Genomic DNA, 25,355 nt, shown 5'->3' with positions numbered 1-25,355 from the left:
AGAGGTGTGCACGGATATTGTGAATCCGTTTCCAAGCGCAATACTCCACTGAGAAACACCTCTTTCTTGATTCTGTTCGTTGGTCCCATTTCCTTAGCAGCCGGCAGTGGCCTTGACTCTGACCTTGAGCCATCTCCATTTTCATCACAACCTGATCCCGACGCAAGTAATATATGCTTAATAAGCTCTGCCTCGTGTCTCTATTATTTGCAAATGCATGCAGTGACGACATCCACATGCATAGCTAGCTCCATGTATCCACTGCTCCCCTATATAAAGGACTTCATATGCCTTACCACCACTCATCCACCACCGCTTAGCAGCAGCAACAACCAGTGCCTTAGACACTCTCCATCAACAAACTCTAGCTGATCAGTCCTAGCTAATTAAGCTTGTTGCCTAGCAAGCATGGGGTACTCCAAAACTCTAGCGGCTGGCCTGTTCGCCATGCTTTTCCTAGCTCCAGCTGTCCTGGCTACCGACCCCGACCCTCTCCAGGACTTTTGCGTAGCCGACCTTGATGGCAAGGCGGTCTCGGTGAACGGGCACCCATGCAAGCCCATGTCTGAGGATGGCGACGACTTCCTCTTCTCATCCAAGCTGGCCAAGGCTGGCAACACGTCGACCCCAAACGGCTCGACCGTGACGGAGCTCGACGTGGCCGAGTGGCCCGGAACGAACACGTTGGGCGTGTCTATGAACCGCGTGGACTTCGCACTGGGGGGGCACCAACCCGCCGCACATCCATCCCCGTGCCACCGAGATCGGCATCGTGATGAAAGGTGAGCTCCTTGTTGGAATCCTTGGCAGCCTTGAGTCCGGGAACAAGCTCTACTCCAGGGTGGTGCGCGCTGGGGAGACGTTCCTCATCCCACGCGGCCTCATGCACTTCCAGTTCAACGTTGGTAAGACCGAGGCCTCCATGGTCGTCTCCTTCAACAGCCAGAACCCCGGCATCGTCTTCGTGCCACTCATGCTCTTCGGCTCCAATCCACCCATCCCAACGCCGGTGCTCACCAAGGCGCTCCGGGTGGAGGCCGGGGTCGTGGAACTACTCAAGTCCAAGTTCGCCGCTGGGTTTTAATTTTCTGGGTGCCTTCCCTGAAAGGCTCAATATATAATTTGATATATGCATGCTAGCAAAAATTTAATAATTCTCAGCAAAAGACATGTACTCAAGCTCCGGGTTAATCTCGCATGCAATTGTAATAAGATTGAATAAGTTAGCCCCATGGTTAAGCCTTCAGATCCAATATGGGGAATTGTATGTACTTCTTTTTATTGTCGTCTTTGTTCTTTTCATTAAACTGAATATATAATTAGCATTTTCATATATTTGTCCCATTACCTTTTATCAGTCGAACATGTTCTAAAGTTTACGTCATGATGGCATGGTGAGCGATCTCGAAATCATTCAGAAAAAATGCTCTCAAAGTTACATGAATATATTGGCAGAATGCAAATTGTTCCACGTATTGTAGCAATCTCAAGAATGTGCAAACAAACATGAGAGACTATGCACGGAACATCCCGTACATGGATCTACCATCCGTTGTTGCTTTGAGATTTATGCTAATTTTTTGCCGTACTAAAAAAATATATTTTGTTTCATAATGTTTCATTCATTTTTTTCCTTGTTGAGAAGTGTATCATCATATTTCGGTCAAGTGGCCCACCACTTAGTTATATGGTGGACCTCCATATGCTCACCTACAATGGGGAGATTGTGTTATTCAAGGCGGTTCTTTCAGCTATGACTATTTATAACATGTTTTCTCTATATGGATTTGCTGCAATGGGTCTTCTAGTGTCTCAACAAAATCATTAGAGCGTTTCTTTAGCGTGAATCTGAAGAAGCCAAGGGCAGCCATCCCCATGGTCTGTGAGCAAGTATGTCGACTGACAGAGTTTGGCGGGGTCAGTATACACAATCTTCAGTTGCTTATTCATGCTCTTCGTGCCTGATGACTCTAGATGGAGGGAGTGGGTTCGATCAAATCTTGATCCGAGATGAATGTAACTAGGTCAGTGCGAACTTGTGAGTTGTCTCTCGCGGCTACGCGATGTGAAGTTGGCAATGGGCAGAGGGCCAGTTTCTAGCATGATAGGGGCTACTTGGTCGCAACCGACATCTATACCTCCACATATGCGGTCGTTTGTCCATGCGGCGAGGGTCCAAATGCAAAACTATGGCGGAGGCGATGGGTTCGTTGACACTCATGGAACTTTGTCCATGTAGGAAATTAGGCAATATCTCGCTAGGGGGAGGAATTCAAAACATGTCAGCACTTACTTGAGAGGTGGATAAATTCTCATGGCGTCTCTCACGAATGGATGATACTCGCTGAGTTCAGCGTACAAGGGCTTCTCTTTTGGTTCACTATAGGCAGACTATGCAAATTCCATGTGCAAGAACATCGCTCCACCCGAGGAGAAATGCTTTTGTTGGTTGGTCGTGCGTGACAGATGTTGCACTACAGATAGGCTAACAAAGAGAGGTTTGGATCACCCCCGGTGCACTCTTTGCGACCAAGCCATGAGACTAGTGCCATTTACTCGTCCGGTGTCCTTTTTCTCATGAGATTTGGTTCAGGCTTCTGGGTTCTAGGGTCGTTGGGTATGTGATCCCTTCTCCTCTTGACTTGGCCCGTGCATGGTGGCCCTCTCTTTGAGTCAGTCTTCCTCCAAGACATGGAAAGGAAATCGCGTCGGATTCTATTGCGGTCATGAGGACGATCTGACATGAAAGGAGGTCTAGAGTTTTTTTTATGGCATTACCTCCTTTGCTTTTAGAGTTGCTGATCTGGCCATTGAAGAGACGAAATTGTGGGAAATGCCTAGACTCAAGGCAGGTAGGGGAGCACTAGTAGAAAATAGGGCATTTGTCCCGGTTCGTAAGGGCCTTTAGTCCCGGTTCATGAATCAGGACTAATGGGTCGTTACTAATACCTCCCCCCTTTAGTCCCGGTTCTTACACGAACCGGGACAGATGGACCTCCACGTGGCCACTGCGGGCAGCCCAGGCAGGGGGGCCTTTGGTCCCGGTTGGTGACATAAACCGGGACCAAAAGGCTTCCACGCGTCAGCAGCTGGCTGGAGCTGAGGTTTTTTTTTTAAAAAAAAGTGCCTGGTTTAGGGGTTTTTGGGGTTATTTTTAGGTTGTTATTAGCTAGCTAATAGAGATAAGTATCCTCTCTTATATCTTCGTCCTTGGTTACCAACGCTACTGCTATGTTCATTTCACCCGCAGATATATAATAACTCATGCATGCTCGCATCATACATCATCATATATAATAACAAGTCCTACTAATCATGCATCATCATACAACTTCTACTCGTTATTAATAATAAGTCATACGAACCCTACATAATTGTTCTTAGCACATGATCATCAGTATCAGGAAGGACCTAAACACCCTTAAGGTAAAATAGCATAAAACAATATAGACCCTAACTCTCCATTATGAAGAATGGAGATCATCCTGTCTCCAATTCTTGCGCTTCGCTGCCTTTTGCTTCCAAGAAGCTCCTTACGACTGTCCATACATTTTTTCCATTCTTTGATTGTCATGTCTCCACTTCTTTTAGAAACCCGGTATGGACAGTTGAGATTCGTAGGAAGGCCTGGTTGTATGTTCAAAACATGAAGCCTACCGTACGTATACATCAGATGAGGCACACAATCATTCGGGATTATCTATTGAAAAACATAGTAATAACTTCGTAGTTAGCAATGATGTACTAGTTTTAGAAGTATGCAAAAAGATGCACGGATGTCGTAATAGTAAAAATCTTACCAGGGTATCTCCATGGTAGTTACCGTAGTTTAACACGTGCACTAGTGGCACGTATTGACCATAATGTTGAGAAGTTCGATTGTAGACATTGTAATTCTCAAGATCAGTACAAAATGCGATCAGATGATTTTTCTCCTTATAAGTTAATTCGGAGCCATCGGTGTAGTGGGTTTTGTCTACCATCTTCCGCACATTCTTTAAAGAATGAAAATAAGCTGTCAACTATTTTGAAATAAACAATATAAATTACTTAATAACTATGTTAAGCTCACATGGGGGAAGAATTGGAGGTGTATCCACAAGGACCCAAATCTCCATATTGTCTTGCTCGATTGTAGGATCACCAAGAGCCATGGTGACAAGCATACCCTCATCAAAACCATACATCTTGCAAAGTGCTTCCCAATTTTTGCAACCAAAATGGGTTACACTCTCAGCATTATACAACTTTACTTTAAAATCCACACCATGATGGGTCCTTAGGAGAATTTTTTTGGTTTCCATACTTTCATGGTCTTCAAAACCCATCCTCTCTAAGACACATCGTCTTGCATAGCATGGGATAAGCTAGTCGAATTGGAAAAGATGAAAAATACACGTTAAAATAGTTGAAGCCGTGCTTAAGTACGAAAAAAACTATTGTCGTTGTTGCATACCGTATGAACATCAAAGGTCTCCTCGAGCTTAATGCTGAAGCGCCGATCTTCGTCCAGCTCAATGAACCTGTCGCACATACCTCGGTCGTCGTGGCACCAGTCGCACTCCCCCGGGCGGTTTTCGTCGTCCGAGTATGACATTTCCGGCCTACGTTCATAATTCAAATATTAAATTTGTACAATTAAATATATGTACTAAAAAACCTAAATTAGATCATTATTATTAGTCACGGGTTGACTATTAGTGATGGTACGTAGCTCCTCCTTTCATTCCCGAGTGCATTATTACACCAAATTGTCTAGCACACGGGATTAAGGAGAAGCTATCCCCACGACGGCGTGGATGATGGAGGGGGCTCCTAGATTTCTGCATAGTGCTCTCCAATTTTAGCATTCAAAGTAGGAGTATTTTTCCAATATGAGCATTCAATAAGCAAAACCAAATCATAAAATAAAGTAGTATTCAAATTAGCATGCATTCAATTATAAACAAAAGTACATCATCTCTTGTGTCCGTACATCGTCAAATATTATCACTAATACTCCTCGAATACTATCATACATATAGCATCACTAATACAGCTAGAACCGTAGCGCCCGGCGGGTATCATCACGGGCGGTGGACACCCAAAGATAAGGAACCATCACAGGATCATAGCTCCAGTGAGATCCCTGAAGAACCTGCCAGGTATTGTCAAACCTGCCCTCCAGTGCAACCATGTAGCGACGGACGTGCTCGTCCTCCTCGCTGACACGATGACGTACCACCTCCGTGGTGTCCGGAAGCCTCGGCACCGTCACTGGCCCACGCGACTGCCACCAAACAAGAATCGGGTCAACAACAGGCTGCCTCCTCACCAACCTACGTCCCCCGGAAGGTAGCACCTCCCAATACCAGCCCGACGGAGCCCAGTCCCGAACATGGCCCTGATCAAACAGGCCTCCACCGCCGAGTCGACGACGACGAGGATGCGGGATAGGCATCGCCGACGTCGATGCGGGAACTACTTCTATATATAGTTAATAAAGTAGTTTATTAAATCAACTAGCTAGTTCAACTATATATGAAGCACTTACTATAAATAAAATAAAGTAGTACTTACTAAAAATAAACTAGTTTAACTATAGTTCTATTATTTCTCTAACTAATTATATTAAACACTTTCTCTTCTTATTTTTTCCTTTTTCCTCTATTCTAAATATGAACATATTCATAAATGACTTATATCATTCACAATTTTCCTATACATACACAATAAATTGACAAAGAAAATACTCTGAACAAAAAAATCATTAAAATTCTATGAAAAAAATTACAACAGAAAAAAATCATAAAAATTCTATGAACAGAAAAAAATCATAAAAATTTGACATCTAAATTACTTACACAATATTAAAAAAATTGACATCTAAATTACTTACACAATATGAAAAAAAATTGACATCTAAATTACAACAGAAAAAAATCATAAAAAAAATCTAACACAATATGAACAAATTAATTACACAATATGAAAAAAAATCTAACAGAAAAATCTATGAACTATACATCTAAATTACTACACATCTAACAAAAAAAATCTAACAAAATCTAACTCAATTAACTACTACTAATATCAAATTAAATTAGTTGCTCACGCCGACGGTGTCGGGGACGACGACGGCGACGGCGAGGTGCGGCTCGGGGCGGGGCGGGGCGGCGTGGGGCGGCGCGGCGACGGGCAGGGGCGGGGCGGTGTTGCGGGGCGGGGGGCGGCGACGGCGTCGATCGGGGCGGCGCGGGGCGACGACGGCGACGGCGAGGCGGATATGGCGGGCAGCCTGGCGGCGTCGGGCGGGCGGGGAAGAACGAACTGAACCAAAATTTCACGAGTGCTGCTTATATAGACAGAGCATTGATCCCGGTTCGTGAGACCAACCGGGACCAATGCCCCCTTTAGTCCCGGTTGGTGCCACCAACCAGGACCAAAGGCCTCTTTTCATCAGCCGAAAGGGCGGGAAGCAGAGGCCTTTAGTCCCGGTTGGTGGCACTAACCGGGACTAAAGGGGGGTCATTGGTCCCGGTTGGTGCCACCGGGACCAAAGCAGCCCTTTAGTCCCGGTTGGTGCCACCAACCAGGACTAAAGGCCTTGTGCTGCCCGCGTCGCGGCACGAAAGTTTAGTCCCACCTCGCTAGCTGAGGGAGCTCGAGAGTGGTTTATAAGCCCCAGTCCCGCTGCCCTCTCGAGCTCCTCTCCACTGCAGGCTTACGAGCCTAAAATCACTCTCTATGCTTGTGGGCCTATTGGGCCTACTGCGGGCCTGCATCCTGGCCCTAGTAATGGGTTTCTAGTCATTTGCAGGCCGTGGTGGCCCTGTAGGTGGCACTTTTTTTTAAATTTTTTCCAGTTTTTTTGCTTTCTTTTTTGTTTCTAATTACTTATTTATTTTCTTTTATGATAATCCTTTTTTCTTTTAATGTTTTGAACAGAATTCTAATTACTTATTTATTTTCTTTTATGATAATCCTTTTTGCTATTAAAGTTTGTAACAAAATTCTAATTATTTATTTATTTTCTTTTATGATAATTCTTTTTGCTTTTAATATTTTGAACAGAATTCTAATTACTTATTTATTTTCTTTTATGATAATTCTTTTTGCTATTAAAGTTTGTAACAAAATTCTAATTACTTATTTATTTTCTTTTATGATAATTCTCTTTGCTTTTAATGTTTTGAACAGAATTCTAATTACTTATTTATTTTATTTTATGATAATTCTTTTTGCTATTAAAGTTTGTAACAAAATTCTAATTACTTATTTATTTTCTTTTATGATAATTCTTTTTGCTTTTAATGTTTTGAACAGAATTTTAATTACTTATTTATTTATTTTATGATAATTCTTTTTGCTATTAAAGTTTGTAACAAAATTCTAATTACTTATTTATTTTCTTTTATGATAATTCCTTTTGCTTTTAATGTTTTGAACAGAATTGTAATTACTTATTTATTTTCTTTTATGATAATTCCTTTTGCTATTAAAGTTTGTAACAAAATTCTAATTACTTATTTCTTTTCTTTTCTGATAATTCTTTTTGCTTTTAATGTTTGGAACAAAATTCTAATTACTTATTTATTTTCTTTTATGATAATTCTTTTTGCTTTTAAAGTTTGTAACAAAATTCTATATAATTTTAGTTTCAATAATACTAGAGGTTTATAAAAGCTTTTTAGTTGATTTCTTTAGTACCAGTTCTAAGGCTATTACAAAGGCATTTTATTTGGTACAGGTTTTAAGGCTGGTGCCGCACGAGCACCTTTTAGTACTGGTTCGTGGCATGAACCGGTAAAAGAGTTTTTTAGTTGATTCTTTCTGCATCTGTTTTTTAGTCCCACCTCGCTAAGCGAGAGGCACTCGCAGCGGTTTACAAGCCCTGAGTGTAGAGACGATGAAGGGAGAAGCGCAGTGCTCACCTGCACGTTGGCCTGAAGCTAAGCAACGTGCAGGTGAGCATTACGCCTCTCTTTCATTTTGGCATTTTATATGTAGGCATATCATTGGTCCCGGTTGGTGGCATGAACCTGTTAGTGGCATGAATAGTTAAAATTTGAATTCTTTGAAATTTGTGTGAATCACAAGTTTGTGATTAACTTTACTAAAAAAATGAGCATAGATGCGCCTATAGAGAAAATTCAACCTAAATTCATAATAAATTTCTATGAATTTCAAAGAAATTCAGTATGAATTTAGGTCAAATTCCCTGTATAAGGGCATCTATTTTCACTTTGAGAGGAGCTCAACAAGGCAGAGAGGAAGGGGCTTATAAACCGGTGTGAGCGCCCTTCGGTTGGCGAGGTGGGACTAAACTCTGACCGCAACGAGGACCAACCCTTTAGTCCCGGTTTGTGGCATGAACCGGGACTAAAGGGCAGCCTTTGGTCCCGGTTCAAGCCACCAACCGGGACCAATGGTGGTGGGCCAGGAGCGAGGCCCATTGGTCCCGGTTCGTCCCACCAAGGGGGACCAAAAGGTCCAGACGAACCGGAACCAATGGCCCACGTGGCCCAGCCAGCCCCCGGGGCTCACGAACCGGGTCCAATGCCCCCATGGATCCCGGTTCTGGACTGAATCGGGACTAATGGGCTGACCCGGCCTGGACCATTGCCCCCTTTTCTACTAGTGGAGGAGCAGTGTTTGGTGGTCTGTATTCGAGTTCATTCAATTCCTATTCTTGTAAATTATGCTGCTTCAGAATATTAATGAAAATGAAGGACATTCTAGGTTGCCCGTTCATAAAAAACAATTTGTAACAAGGTGTACTATTTTGAACTCGCCAAACCAACGAGTCAATCTTATGTATACATAATTAGAGCATTTCTAGCACGGTCCTCAGCACAACCCTAGACTGTTTATGGGGGCTCACCTGCATTACAAGAAGATAACACCCCTCCGTCACTGCTCTGTCTACCCGCCGCTCATGGCTAGACCTCTGCCACCATCCCCAACACCCGGCATGACCTTCTCGTCCTTGCATCGTCGCCAGAGCTCCTACATATGGCCATGCATCATCTCAGAGCCTAGTCGTGCCGTCACTCGAGCTTCTCATTGACAGCCTTACCTTTTATCCGCAGCCTTCCCCACATCCCTTCCATACTCCTCTCTTCGGCACCAGCTCATCCCCATTCGATCACCCACTATTGTAGAAAGGATTATAGCATCTAACTAACTAGTGATGGGCGTATGAAATGATCATCACTGGTAATTGGAAAATACGGTAGGGCACAAACAACCACCCCATCGTGGGCAAATCCTTACCAGTGGTGGGCACAATTATTAAACCATCACTAATAACTCTAGAATTACTAGTGGCATGCACATAAACGTGCTTGTCACTGGTATGCATGAGCCTTCTAGTGGTGGGCACATATAGCTACTCGTCACTGGTATATCACATACTAGTGGTGGGCTTGTATTCATGCACGCCACTGGTACTTTTGGTACAAAGTCCAATGGCAAGCTCGCTTCTGGCTCATGAGTCTGCCACAACCAGAATAGAGCTCGCACCCCAGAGCTTGTTGCCACGACTGGAGTCTCCCCCCCACCTTCTTGGTTATCTCTCATCTCTCTCTACCCTCTAATGTACCTAGATAGACCATCTCACCTATCTTTGTATCTAGATCTAGAGCCCCCCCCCCCCAAATTAATATCTCCACCAACCAACATCGAACCTCCAAGCCCTTCCCCTTAACTACATCTTCTTCTCCCTTCCCATCTCACCCTACCCTAGGTAGATACCCCCCTCGTGGAAGGTCTCCTTAGTCACCCAAGTTTTGATCAACCGAAAAAGGTTCTATTTTAATTGTCGTCACCTTTGTTGATTGGAATTAAATGAATTGCATAATGCTATCATGGCACTAACTGTATGCGATGAATATTCAAGGAACTATTTGCAATCAGGCATCGAGCCTTCTTATTGACGAGCTTCCTCATGTATTGTTTGTGCTACCGACCATCGAGTCGAGGCAACGATCGTTGCTCGATATATATACTTTTAAAACCAATGAGTTTTCAATGTTTTACAATGTTCCACATACTCAATTTTAGTTATTTATACCAATTGTCATGCTTAATTTATTTATGACATGGTACTAATAAATTTCAGTATATCTGAGGGATCAATCAAGCGATAGATCAAAGTTGGCAGTATGAAGGCGATCCAACCTCACTTAGATTTGGAACATCATTGAATGAGTTATTTGCTTTCGACGAGTGAGATATGGTGTGAAAGGGCACTATAACTTGTTACAATGGGGTTTCCTGGCAAGTTATACATGGTGGGGGACATGAGGTCGTTGCCAACCAAGGGTCAAAATAAGAAGTAGGACATGGAAAGCCAGAAGCTAAATGTGTGGATTACGTAGGGACTAGACATGAAGAGGCAGAAGCGGGGCGCATTGGACAATTTGGTCAGAATGGTGCCTTAATTTGCTATTTCAATAAATAAAAAATCTAGTTATTACAAAACAGGATAAAAAAATGGAAGTAAATTTTTTATAATATCGTTTTGTAGTTTAAATTTCAAGTTGAAATGATGAAACAACCGCGAGTTCAAATTCAAACCACATTTTTTTGTTTTGAAAGCTATGATGCTTCCTCGACGATGCTTCAGTTTCTTAGCAATGTACTCCCTTTATAAAGTAATATAAGACTTTTTAGATCACTACTATAGTGATCTAAAAAGTCTTATATCACATTACAGAAGGAGTACAACCCCAAGTTTGTGAAACTATTTGAAATTCTAAACCAACCCTCCTCAGGTCATATAATGGCACCAGGACAAATTTTATATTTGTTATACTCAATTTACCTTTTGCTATCGATCAAAAACTAAATGCAACCAGCTATATTTTTGAATTTTTTCCATACATCGCTCTGTTAACATCTCCCAATGTACTTTAGAACATAACTATGATTTTTTTCTCTTTTAAATTGTAGGCACTTTTAAATATACTTGTAGTTCCAAGTTGAATTATATCCCTTCAATACCTATAAAATCATTTTAATGCCCCAAAATAGCAAACCAAACCAGAATGATGCCTAATTTTGACATGAACCCTTAAATTTTGTATTTTCATTTTTTCTAAATCAGGAGCCTTCCGTATCAATTTTTTTGTACGTACGTACTTTGTATGGTGCCTTAACTCCCTATTTCAAAAAATAGAAAATTCTAAGCATTACATAACAAGATAAAAAATGAAGGTATACAAGTCCAAAATAGTATAATGTCATGTTGTAATACAAATTTTAAGTTGAAATGATGAATCCCTTGTGAGTTCAACTTCAAACCTCGTAATTTCACTTTTAGACCTATTATGTTACCCTGGAGATGCTTCAGTTTCTAGGAAATGTACAACCCAAGTTTTGTGGAACTGATTGAAATTTTGAACACAACCCCCTAAGGTCATATCATGGTGCCAGGCCAAATTTCATGTTTTTAATATTCATTTACTTAAAAAAAATGGAAAACAAAATAAAATTTAAAAACAGATAAATTCAACTAAGAGTTTCAATTTTGGCAACTAAAAAGTTTTAATATTCCATACATCTCTTGGATAACACCTACCCTGCAAGATACTTAAGAATTTAAATATAATTTTCTTCCAAATTGGAGGCATTGTTTTAATATACTTATAGTTTAAATTTTAATTATATACTTTAAATACCCTAAAACCTATTTAATAATGCCTAAAAAAGCAAATCAATTGTGAAAAATGCATAATTTTGACATCTACTTCGTAATGTTGGAAGTTAAATGTAGAAAAGGTTTGGAGCCTTCGGTATGAATGTATAAAAAAATTTGGACCTTAACCATAGCTCAAACCCTAAAATCTAAAAAGTTATACCAGTGAGCAGTAAGTGGTGCTTGTCTTTTTGTTTTTGCGAGAAGTATGTGGCGCTTGTCACTGGTAAAGACTGACTTATCAATGATTTTTTTTTTGAGGTGGACTTATCAATGATGAGTAGCCTAAGATTAGGCGGGCTGGTGGGCTAAACATGCCAGTGGGCCGACCCGTTTTCTTGTTGTGCCGTGGCCAGGAGCGCGGCACGAGTGACGGCCCGTGTATTAGGCGTGCCTGGGCCTTGCCGTGCTGGCCCATCTGATCATTTCAATGGGCCTTTTTGATCGCACGTGGCCTTCTCTCTCTAGAAAAAAAAACTCTCCCATTCCCAGCCATCGGATACAGTGTGTCATCGCGAGGCGAGTGGCCGACGTACGCGCCGTCGCCTCCTTCCTTCTAGATCCGCGGCGAGCCGCCAACGAGGTACCGCTCTTCCCGCCGCACGCACCACACGCGCACCGCTCTTCCGGTCCTTCTCGTTTGCTATCTGATCTGTTATGTATTATCTGTGTGTGCTCTGATGAACCTTGCCCTAGAGTATTGATGAAATTGTTAGCCTGGCCATATCTAATACGTTTACGGATTACGGTCGATCAAAGCTGATTGTAAAGCCCTAGATGAATTATTATCACTGTCGCGTCCTTCTTGATTGATCTAGCTTCCGATCTGAGTATAAAACTCTCTCTGACGGTTCTCTAATCTGGACATTGAACTGAAAGCTTAATTTTCATGCACCTTGTTTTGTCGGCGCAGTATTTAGTTTCCGTTGCTTCCTAGCCATCTGTGTATATGTACTCTGCGAGTTGTATATAAGACCACTGTTCTAAAAAAAATCTGAACATTGGACTGAAAGCTTATATGAAAGTAAATATATGATACCTCAAATGCGACTACTGGTTTTTGTTTAGTTGGTACTTGGTACTTGGTAGTCGTTCCTTGTATTCAGGTGGCATCAGCAAGGGCAATTTGGTTATTCGTGAGACTCATTAACCAGTGAGTATCGTTTATGCTTGTTGAACTGTAACATCAAATTTAGCTTTTGGTTTCCGGATTTCCATAATGTCTACGCGCCAGAGTTTCTAGCACCCGGTTCAACTTGTATTTGAGAAACTTGTGTGGCCCTTCATTTCACACTTAGCATTGTGACATTTCAGGATATTTACAGAGTAAATGCTTCTTTTTCTATTTGCAGCATATGTTTTATGTTTCAGCGATCCGCGATCCATTTTAGATAGTAATCATTTTATCTCAGGGTCTTCCCTGGATTTATTTCATTGGCCCTTGTAGTAATCTTGTTTGGAACATAATTCGAGATTAAACTTCCTTGTTTCAGGAAAACAAAAGGATGGAATTGAAATCTGATGCACCGCGGAAAAGCGAGTTACTTGCCCTGAGCAAATATAACGTTAATCATAAAGATAAACCAATTACAGTAAGAAATGATTATCCGATGCCCCCTGTCCCTTGTTTTGAACTTACTGAGGATTTTGATTTGGAAAAGGTTGAGGAGGTATGATAAGTATCCATCTGTGTGATATTCCTCTCCCCTTATTTTGTTTCTTTCCCAGCGTTGACTCCTGACATTCTTTCTTTCAGTTAATGCTAGAAAGGGATATTAAGATCGCCAAGTCCATGGCAAACGACATAATCATCCCAGACCCTGCTCCAAAGGTTTGTGTTACCTTCATTTACATAATTTGATTGATGACTCATCCCATTACATTAGTTATTTTGTTTAACCTGGTAATATTATAAGGTACTTAAGTCTACTGAAACAATATGTTTGTTGTTGTCATATATGAACCTTGGATAGGAACATGTGGATTCACATGCCTGAACCATGCTATCTTTAGATCCCCTTACTTTTTCTTCCCTCCTTGTTGGTGCCTCATGTTTGGTTTTATCTTCGGCGTACACCAACTTGCTTGTGTTACAAGGTTTTGTTGTTTCAATTGTTGTTGTCAGCACCTCCATATACCAAAAGACAGTTTATTTTGTTGTGCTTTTAGTTGGATAACTGATGCCTTTCACCTTTTTCAATTGTGACGGACTCATCTAGTTTGTGGGTGATGCCTTCTTGGACATATATGCCGAATTGGAGCACATCCTTGTAAAGGATAGTGTCCAGTGCTTCCTCCGATTTTTCGTGAACTGTGAAGGCCGGGGCATATCATCTTATCTTACCATCACCGCACAAACCTTAACCTTCATTGTCAGTTTCAACGCCCTGCGATGTGCAAAAGTCGTATTGGAGGGCATGGCACCTGAGCTCTATGGGATGCACGCCAATCCCAACTGCATAAATAAATATGGATACTTCGTGCTCCACGAAGCTGCTGAAAGGTTCTCTGTTGACATGATCAAGCTGCTTTTACGCCATGGTGCATCACCCAATGTGCGCACTATTGGCAATGATGTCATTGAGAATCTACTCCCGCTCCATGTCGCAATTGAGAATACTTGCCTGCATAAGTATCTTGAGGACAATCTGGAGGACAATCTTTCTCGCAGCCAGAATCATCTGGATTATATCTACAAGCTTATTCATCTGCTATGTCTACCTGAAATGGTCTGTTTCACTTCCCTCCCTATACGAATTACTACTTTTGCAGCATGACGTAAAGAGTAACTATGGTCATACCATAGACCCCTGAAAGGTTATAATGAAATTAGTGATACTAAGTCAGGGCACCCTTTCATCTCAACTTGTAAAGTTTTCAGTTGTTAATCCTTTTTGTCTTACTTCATGTGCAGTGTATGTTCTTATAGTAAAGGATAAAACTTCATCAATAAAATATAAAAAAATGTTGCTAGTAATTAATGTTATTTTATTTGCCTTGGAGATTGTCCCTAATCCATATTTACTTTGATTGGAGGAAAAACAGTGATATATAGAAAGATTTTTCAACATTACTTGCTTGCATATGAATGCTAAATGGACTTATATTTTTGTTCCTTATTGTTTTACAGAAGATCTTCTTGGACACAACTAGACTGCTTGCAGAGGAAACAAATAATTTACATTGAGGATGGAAAAATTATCCAGTCTGCTGTTCTACTACTGGCTGCTCAAGAGCAGATCCGTGGAGGCAGTTCTTCCAAGATAAATGGCAGTAGTAAGAAAAATGGGTTTGACCTTATCAGTAACTGTATAATGAGGCTTTCATTTTCCTTGAGATGGGAGAAAGGTTCACATGGAATGGCACCAGAGCTTCTGGAGGAAAGGAAGACACTTACTGATTGCGCATGGCTGCTTGTTGATGTAATTTCCCATGCCGGTGAAGATCTTTCTGCATACATTCAAACACATTCTGAGGTAAGCGTTTTTGGTATGTTGTGGCCGAAGTGCCTCGGATGCCCTTTACTTAATATTTATATTTTTACTGTTGTCAGTTATGTTGTTTAACAAAACACATGCCCTAGTCTTTCTTTTCGTGGAAGCACATTCTGATACTATGTGTGAGAATGCTTTAGTTTGGAGTAAATAGCATAAAACTACTACTTTACAGGCTAGGGTTCCGAAAAACTACCGAATTTATTTTTTTCACTGATAACTACCAACTGAGGGGTTGGCTGTTTCAAAAAACCCCAAATCCTCTTTGTTAAAAAATTAAACATGTTTATGACAGATCGGGCCCGCTGCTAAACGCACCGTTTGGTTGACCGTTTGATTGACCGTTAACTGACATGTGGGGGCCACATGCCAGTGTCTGAAAAAGCAATCGGGTCCCTGCAAATTTTCAAAAAAAGCAATCAGGTCCCTAGAAGTTTTCAAAAAAAGCAATCAGGTCCTTCGGCGCACCCGCCATGGCAGCGCTGCCACCTCCTCTGGGCCGACGCCGTGCACCGCCTGTGGCCGGCTAGCCGCGCCCGAAGTGGCCGGATCCACGCCGCCTCTCGCCTGTGGCCGCCGCCACGCCGTCCCTCGCCTGTGGTCGCCGCCCCTCGCCTCTGGTCACCGCCACGCTCTGCCTCGCCTGCGGCGACCCCCAGGTGGCTCCCCATGACGGGCGGCAGCACGGACCCGAGCGGAGACCCATGGCTGGCGGCGCCCCAAGCGGCTCCCCATGGCGCGCGGCGGTGTGGCGACCTGAGGGAAGGGAGCGGGTCGCATGAGGTGGGCGCATGAGGGAAGGGAGCGGGTCGCCGGCGAGGTGGGGGCGTGAGGGGAGGGAGCGGGTCACCGGCTGGGTGGGCGCGACAGGGGAGGGGAGAGGGTCACCGGAGGCCTGGGCATGCGAGGGAAGGGGACATGGTCGCTGGTCAGGTTGAAGATAAGAGAGAGAGTACAGGAGGAAGAGGAGAGAAGGAAAGAGAAGCTGACATGTGGGCCCCACATGTCAGTTAACGGTCAAACTAGAGCTTTGTTTAGGTGCGGGTCCAACCTGTCATAATCACGATCAATAGATAAACACTTGGCAATTTGGGCTTTTTGAAACAGCCGACCTCTGATTTGGTAGTTATCTGAGAAAAATTAAAAACCAGTAGTTTTTTGGAACCCTAGCCTGTAAAGTAGTAGTTTTATGCTAGTTACTCTTTAGTTTGTGAACATTTTTTCAAGAAGCGTATTTGTTTTCTCTTGCTCGATGCTATATATCAATTTAACATGTTCTCTATTACTTTTATCTCTAAATTATGTTGTTGTTAATTGAAAAAATCTCAAACCCAAGATGCATGAATAGCTGAGTCTTGCTCTAAGGTTTACCCTGTCATATAATGCAATGAGATTCAAACCCCTCTTATTTCTAAACACTCGGGAAAGGTGATGGCACAGATAATGAAACAAGAGAAAATAACTGATGGGAGTAAAGCCATTACTCATCCACATCAAATCCCCTGTTATTAGTTATCCATATACTCATCCACATCAAATCCCCTGTCTGGTTACTTCTTTCCTTTTATCTTCATCATTGAACAGACAAACAAACTGTAAGAACACCTTTTGTGCTTTATCTTCCTAGACATTGCTTGATATTATTATATTGCAAAGGAGATTGCTATACGAGTTCATGATAGATACAATTATTGATGATTTCTGCATTGAATTCACACACTACAACTGGAAGGAGCATGTTAGTTCCTTTTCCAGTACCACATGCATTTTTGTCATGGAATTGCGAATCTTACAATGAATACTTAATGCATGCATAAATAGTGAAAACATTGGTGACAGAAACACTCGATCTCCGTATTAGTATTATCTGACATGAGTATAGTGTATTTTCTTGGCTTCACTTATGTTTATTTTCTGGTTTTATCACTGCATTGTATCATTTTTAGCAGCCATATCAACATCAAGTGTTTGGTTAATGCTATTGCATGGTGCATGAATACAGAACATGTGCTTGTGTCATTTCTCTTTGTTATTTTCTGGACGCATGTCAGATAAATTGGCTAAAATGGGCATGTCCACATTCTTGTGGTGGCAGCTGTTTGGCATGATTCCCAGCTCAAAAAATTCTACGTGCTGGAGCTGGCGGTATATATTAAGGGCGTTGACATGAGCCTTCTTTATTCATGTTAGACTGAAAATTTATGCTTAAGGTACTTTATTTAGCCTAGAAACTCCAGGTCCTCCAAGAAACAGGGAGTTGGAGTTATTACAGTAACTTGTCTGTGGCCCCAGAGGAAAGTTCAACAAACAATTCCATATACTTATGGTGTATGCAATTCATGAGTAACCTCTTTAAGTTTGTCTGAACTTCATTTGGGTCATATAGCCTGAAGAAATTGACACCTTTCTCTTTGGGAAACGAAAACAAAACAATTAAAGTGATTTGAAATAGTTGGAATTTGAATAACTGTGATGTATAGTTAAATATACAGAAGTGTGATGCAGTTCTTGACTCTTACCTTTGAAGCGTCTAGATCATAACGTGTAGTTAAATACACAGAACTTGTGGAAGCAAACAGATTTTGCTTTAAGCTTAGACAATATACATTAATCTAGATGAATCTGAATATGTACATTATGTAGTTTATAAAACCTAGTGAACTGAATGCGATAACTCTTTTTGCACATTTATTGCCTTCCAACTCATATTGCACAATTGCAGTTTTCTCCTCCAAACAATTCTTTCCATCATCTCGCTGCTTACAATTGGTTATATAGCTGCTACATTGTATATACAGTAGATCTATGTTAGCGATATATTGCCTTATACAGCAACTTGTATGTCATGTAGGTGCCCCATGTGGATGTCTTTCAACATGTTTCATCTATCCTCAAGGAGTATGGATTTTGCCCTACTGGAGATCCCATGGACACTGTAAACCTGTACTACTCTTTGTATTGCTTCACACAATAATTTTCTATGTGAATAAATGGTTATTTTGCTGATTATTTTATTTTGTCTTCCACTTCTTGAAGCCAGCCTTATGAGTGCAGAAAGTCAAACGGAGAGTCATGCAAAGGTGTGTCAGGTTCAAGTGATTCTTTTTACATTTAACAAACTGAGTCTTAATCTCTCCCCTTCTTTTTAAAATGGATAATAGGGCTTAAAAATGCAAACACGGCAGTTACGGAATTGGCCAATCTGGATGCTGCAGAGGAAAAGGTAAAGATAATCAAATCTGGGGTTGATCTAGTTTTGGATAGACTGATGGTATTCAGTAATTGAGTAATGATATTGTTGCACCAAAAAGAAGCAAAGCTATAAGAATATCTGCCCTTTTCTTGTTCTTTTTATTTTATTTTACATCAACTTTTTTTAAGAATATGTAAAGAAGTAAAAATTTCCCAAATTGACAAATCCCACAAACGCTTTTAGAATCATAATATAATCTTCGTTTTAAGCCGTGTTTTTGTGAGTTCTGACTGTACTCATCTTGCCCTAATCTTGAGTTCAGGTCACAACCGTTGGAAATGACAACCTCTCCCTTATGGCACGGCAGCACACCAAAAAAACACAGGTATACCTTAATACCGATTTTAGTGCACCAGTACCAAGCAGCTTTGCCTACACCTTGTGGCAGCACAAATGGGTTACTAACTAGACAACAAAGTGATGGTTTTAGTGCTATAAATTGTAGTAGCGAATTCAGCCGTATTTATAGAGTACAAGCATTCGTTTTCTGATGGACTTTGGCTACTGAATCTGGACAGATTTAAGCAGCTTCTATTGCCTTATTAAATGAGCTACAGAACATCTAAATTCTAGCCTAGAAGAATACCTAGTGTGTTTTCACACACGTGTATAGAAACTAAATTCTAGCTTTGAGTTGGCTCTAAATACATACTCCCTCCGTTCCGAATTACTTGTCTCACGTATGGATGTATCTAGATATATTTGAATTCTAGATACATCCATTTCAGCGACGAGTAATTTGGAACGGAGGGAGTATCACCTATTGCAATGCCATGGCATTCCAACTATGGTTCATCTCTGCCATCCTAATGTGTTGACCATCAGGGTTTTTTTTACCAAAGAAAAGGGGTAAATGCAATAAAAAGTAGTCTTAATTAGCTTAATAAAATAGTTGAACTGTGTAGGTTCCAAGTAACATCAACATTGGGACTTCACCAAGGGGGCTTGCACATTTTTGTTATTTCCAACACCTTGGTGTTCTTGAATGATCTGTTGCATCTGAAATTTATTTGGTGCCTGTTAGAAAGATTCTGATAGAAGACGCAGTGTAATATGATTGTTGGAGCCAATAACAAAAGCATGCTTCAGTTGCGAGTTTGTGCCATGCATTGTGCTGGTTCAACAGCTTTTTATGTTGCTTAAGCATGCTACTTAATTACTACACTGCAGTAACTCATTCATATCTAATGAAACACCAATGTTGTGTATTGGTCAACGTAATACATCTCAAGCGAGAGGTGCCTATTTGATGGAAAGCTACAATCCCCAGTATGGATGTTTCTACTTATTTTTTATGATGTACCTCTAATGAACTATGTGACAGGCTGTGAGAAAGAAAGCAGGCGGAGGATGGGATCCCACATATACAAAGAGAAGTTTCTTCCCATACTGGAGATCAGTGTTACAAGATCAGGTTCCTTTGAAGGTGTATCCAGCCTATGCAAGCTCAGATCCTAGTCCAAATCATAAACTTGGTCCAATGCGAAGGACCTCGCCATTTACAAGCAACAATCAACCCAGAAGGTGCTTTGTCACTGCTGCTATTGGTGCATTCAGGCTCTTGAAGGTGCTAAAATAGAGTAGAAAGGTATGTCATGAGTTTCGTCTCCCTGTCCCAAATTTTCTGAACATGCCCCACATGATTTATAGTATATGTTTTTTGTTTTCTTAGGGAATTCTCAACCCTGGGAAATATTTATGCAACAAATTTGATCCTATGGATATGGTAGTATTAGTCAACCAAACAACCAACAATTGTTAATGCAGTGGCTTCTATTGATGCTCACCATGGTGCTGTTCCATTAACTACCATGTTAAAGCTTGCATTCAGAATGAGCGGCTTCTATTGATGCTCACCGACATGGAGTTTTTATTTTGACGATCATTTTGTTACATGGAGTTGAGTAGTGCTTGTTCAATCACCAGCCAAAGGAAAGCTGGTGATCTCTGGATTGAGTGGGGAAAATGACTGGCCTGAACTAACTTTCCGGCTTATGACGCCAAACAATGCATCAGAATTTCATTTCCTTTTTGTCCACATCATTTTCATTTTCTACCAAAGTGATTCTGATTTTGTTGATTTCTTTCCGTTCTGGTGTACTTTGCAGGAGGCTCAACTTCTTTGCGATAATTGGGCTCCTCTCCACGGCGTCATTCGGAATGATGCTTGACTTGATAGCCGCTGAGCATCACTTTCCTATGTCCCTAAGCAGTATTATTATATGTAGTTTTGTAAGGAGCGGCGTGGCCACCATGAAGGTATAAGTTGGGTAGATGCAAGTGGCGCCATGGAGTATCCTATGAATGGTGTGGTTGGCTGCACCGGCGCGGCGCTAGCGTTCAAGACAAGGAAGACACAGGTGAGACAGGACGATACTGACGGTGAGACCGGACAATTTCGCCCTAAAAAAAGGGCGAAGTGGGATTTTACCAGTTTAGCTCTACCACATGGCAATAGAAAAGTAATACTGTAATGCAGGTAGAGAAATGGAAGAATGCAAGCATAAATCACAAGCTTACATTGCACAGTACTAGGATGTCTTGATGTAATTTATACTAGTATTACTCTTACACAGCTAATTCGAAAACATACTGTAAACCATAGGTTATTACTGAATGAAAGATCGTGGATGTCGCCTAGAGGGAGGGGGGAGGGGGTGAATAGGCGCTTTAAAATGATTAGGGTTTAGGCTTGAAGAAATGTGGAATAAAACTAGCATTTAATTTATCAAGCACAAAACCTAAAACGTCTAGGCTCACCTATGTGCACCACCAACTTATGCTAAGCAAGATAGACAACTAAGTAATAGCAAGATATACGACATGAAACAATATGGCTATCACAAAGTAAAGTGCGTAAGTAAAGGGCTCGGGTAAGAGATAACCGAGGCACGCGAAGACGACGATGTATCCCGAAGTTCACACCCTTGCGGGTACTAATCTCCATTTGGAGCGATGCGGAGGCACAATGCTCCCCAAGAAGCCACTAGGGCCATCGTAATGTCCTCACGCCCTCGCACAATGCAAGATGCCTTGATTCCACTAAGGGACCCTTGAGGGCGGTCATCGAACCCGTACACTTTGACAACCCTTGGGGGCGGTCATCGGAACCCGTCAAATTGCTCGGGGCGATCTCCACAACCAAATTGGAGACCCCGACGCTTGCCCGCAGTTTTACACCACAATGATTGAGCTTCAAACACCACCGACCGTCTAGGGCGCCCAAGCACCCAAGAGGAACAAGTTCAAGGGCACCATCACCCAAGAGTAATAAGCTTCTCAACTTGTAACTTCCACGTACCACCATGAAGAACTCAAACTGATGCACCAAATGCAATGGCAAGGGCACATAGAGTGCCCAAGTTCCTCACTCTCAAATCCCACCAAAGCAATGAAAGTTGTGGAGGAAAATGAGATGAAGAACAAGAAGGAGAACACCAAGAACGTCTAGATCCAAGGGGTTTCCCTCACATAGAGGAGAAAGTGATTGGGTGGAAATGTGGATCTAGATCTCCTCTCTCCCCCCCCTCCCAAAACTAGCAAGAATCCATGGAGGGATTGAGAGATAGCAAGCTCGAAGAAGATCAACAATGGGGGAAGAACTCGAGCTAAAGGGATGAGGTTCAATGGGGAAGAAGACCCCCTTTTATAGGCGGGGAAAAATCCAACCGTTATCACCATTCTCAGCCCGCAGCGGGCGGTACAACCGCTTAAGGGAGCGGTACTATTGCTTGCGCTGACGGGCAGTACTGCTACTTGGCCCAGTGGTACTACCGCTGGGACCGCGCTCAGCAGCAAACACGAGCACTGGGAGAGAGACAGGAGAGAACCCTCGAGCGGCACTAGCAGCGGAGGTAGGTGCGGTACTACCGCTAACAAGCGGTACTACCGCTCCTACTACTGTTGAACCCGACACGAGAACTGCACGTTCTGAGTCGTGGCGGTACTAAAGCGGCACTACCGCTTGAGGCTCTTGGCGGTACTACCATTACTGCAGCGGTACTACCGCCAGTGGCCATCAGCGGTACTGCCGCTCCAAGCCACGGTACTACCGCTGGCTACATCCAATGCCACATCCAAGCAAAATAGATGCTCCAAAACCAGAATTGCCACAACTTCTGCAAATGATCTCCGAATTGAGCAAACTCAAGCTTGTTGGATAGAAGACGGCGAGTAGCATCCAACAGGGTGTGGTTATAGTAAGAAGAGGCAGGGGGAGGTATGCCTAAGATATACAAGAGTGAAACCTCCAATAGAGACGAACTAGCATAACCTCCAACATTGAAAACATCATAGAAGATGCATGTGAACTCCGTTTTCGATGAACTCGAGCTTGTCATGAAGATGACCATAAGCTCTAAAACTCACAAAGAGAAACACCAAACAAGAACCAAGAAAGATGATGCGAGGATGCAATGGTTTGAGCTCTCTACAAATGATAGGATCAAGCTACCAACTTGAGAGTCCCCCTTGATAGTACGACAATCGATCCTATAACCCGGTCTCCCAACTACCACCATGAGACCGATAAAATAGAAAACCTATCAAGGGCAAACCTTTGCCTTGCGCATGATCCACTTGAGCTAGATGGTGACGATCTTGTCCTCCTCAAGATGGACCACATTTCTTGATTGCGTTGGGCCGATCGATGAAGACTAGTTGATTGCTCCCCCATACTCGACTATGGGTGAGCCACTCTTTGGCACATCTTCGCAAGTCCATTGTCACCACAATGGATGGCAGGCTTCAAGCACTTGATCTCTTCGTGATGCTCCACTTGACCTTGCACACCACAATCTTGATGACGATCACCACTTGATGTCATCCTCTCCATGGGTTGTATGATATCTTCCTCTTGACGCAAGCCCATGGAAACATACCTAACCCCACATAGAACTCTCACGTAGACCATCGGTTAGTACACAAAGCGTAATGGGCAATGCTTACCATACTATGGGATCACTTGATCCCCCTTGGTACATCTTCTACTCTTTGTGTGTTAATCAACTTAGATCACTCTCTGTACTTAGTCTTGATCAACCTTAAATCTTTCCAACTCTCTTCATTTGAATTATGTCTTGAAGGTAAACATGAATGATCTCACAATCTTCTTCTTCAAGACATGATTGCAACAAGCTCAACACTCACATGACCAATCTTTGGATAATTCCTTAATAGCACCTTGATCAACTCATAAACTCCTTGAAACCAGCACATGGACTTCAAGAAATGCCTATGGACAAATCCTTCAAATATAACTCAATGCAACCATTAGTCCATAGAGAATGTCATCAATTACCAAGACCACACATGGGGGCACCACATGTTCTTTCACTGAAGCTACCAGCTAAGAGTAATCGTTGGCGGATACTTTACCATCAGTGCACAACATCATCTGCTCAGACTAACTACAAAAAACGTTAGCTGGCGAGTAGGGTATGGACAATAGGGAGTTAACTAACAAGAAGCACTGAAAATCAATGAACTGAAAAACTACTCCCTCCAATCCATAATAAGGCTATGTTTGGAGTCCCTCCTCTCCCGGAGCAGTTGAAAATTGCGGTGTAGGGAAACAAGTGCTTCACATAGTTGAAAATCGCGGTGCAGGGAAACAAGTGCTTCACACAGTTGAAAATTGTGGTGCAGGGAAACAAGTGCTTCGCAGATCCTGGAATTTCATGGAGCTGGTGGATTGTCGAATAGGCTCTTAAGAGCATCTCCAATAGATAATGAAAATTTGGACTTGTGAAACTAGAGATGTAAAATTTACATCACCAGAAAGTGCATTTTCCATTTGATCGTCTCCATTTTACTACCAGGAACAAAGTTGGTGGTTCACATTACCCCCTGATCTATTTTCCTGCTCTTTTCACCCCCTAAACAATTCCAAACCGGACAAAAGACCCCCTTGGGTGGGTTGTTTCAACTTGCAGCTGATGTGGTGCTAGTCAATGGTGGTTTTGACCTGCGGATGTGTTGGAAATATGCCCTAGAGGCAATAATAAAATGTTTATTATTTTATTTCCTTGTTAATGATAATTGTCTATTATTCATGCTATAATTGTATTGACCAGAAACTGCAATACATGTGTGAATACATAGACCACAACATGTCCCTAGTGAGCCTCTAGTTGACTAGCTCGTTGATCAACAGATGGTCATGGTTTCCTGACCATGGACATTGGATGTCATTGATAACGGGATCACATCATTAGGAGAACGATGTGATGGACAAGACCCAATCCTAAGCCTAGCACAAGATCCTGTAGTTCGTATGCTAAAGCTTTTCTAAATGTCAAGTATATTTTCCTTAGACCATGAGATTGTGCAACTCCCGGATACCGTAGGAATGCTTTGGGTGTACCAAACGTCACAATGTAACTGGGTGGCTATAAAGGTGCACTACGGGTATCTCCGAAAGTGTCTATTGGGTTGGCACGAATCGAGACTGGGATTTGTCACTCCGTGTGACGGAGAGGTATCTCTGGGCCCACTCGGTAGGACATCATCATAATGTGCACAATGTGATCAAGGAGTTGATCACGGGATGATGTGTTACGGAACGTGTAAAGAGACTTGCCGGTAACGAGATTGAACAAGGTATCGGCATACCGACGATCGAATCTCGGGCAAGTACTATACCGGTAGACAAAGGGAATTGTATACGTGATTGATTGAATCCTTGACATTGTGGTTCATCCGATGAGATCATCGTGGAACATGTGGGAGCCAACATGGGTATCCAGATCCCGCTGTTGGTTATTGGCCGGAGAGTTATCTCGGTCATGTCTGCATGGTTCCCGAACCCGTAGGGTCTACACACTTAAGGTTCGATGACGCTAGGGTTATAGGGAAGGTATGTACGCGGTTACCGAATGTTGTTCAGAGTCCCGGATGAGATCCCGGACATCATGAGGAGTCCCGGAAT

General features: G+C 42.2%; 2 pseudogenes across 1 annotated transcript; both read left to right on the top strand.

The window, feature by feature from the left end:
• The first annotated feature begins 218 nt into the window (after positions 1-218).
• LOC123070398 (oxalate oxidase 2-like) lies at positions 219-1,333 on the top strand (annotated as a pseudogene). Its single transcript, XR_006433623.1, has one exon. The product of XR_006433623.1 is annotated as an oxalate oxidase 2-like (transcript).
• A 10,808-nt stretch (positions 1,334-12,141) lies between these two features.
• LOC123070397 (uncharacterized) lies at positions 12,142-21,044 on the top strand (annotated as a pseudogene).
• The last annotated feature ends 4,311 nt before the right edge of the window (positions 21,045-25,355 follow it).

Source organism: Triticum aestivum, chromosome 3B (genome assembly GCF_018294505.1).
Source record: "Triticum aestivum cultivar Chinese Spring chromosome 3B, IWGSC CS RefSeq v2.1, whole genome shotgun sequence".
Classification (NCBI taxonomy): Eukaryota; Viridiplantae; Streptophyta; class Magnoliopsida; order Poales; family Poaceae; genus Triticum; species Triticum aestivum.
This window is presented reverse-complemented; position numbering and strand designations above follow the sequence as displayed.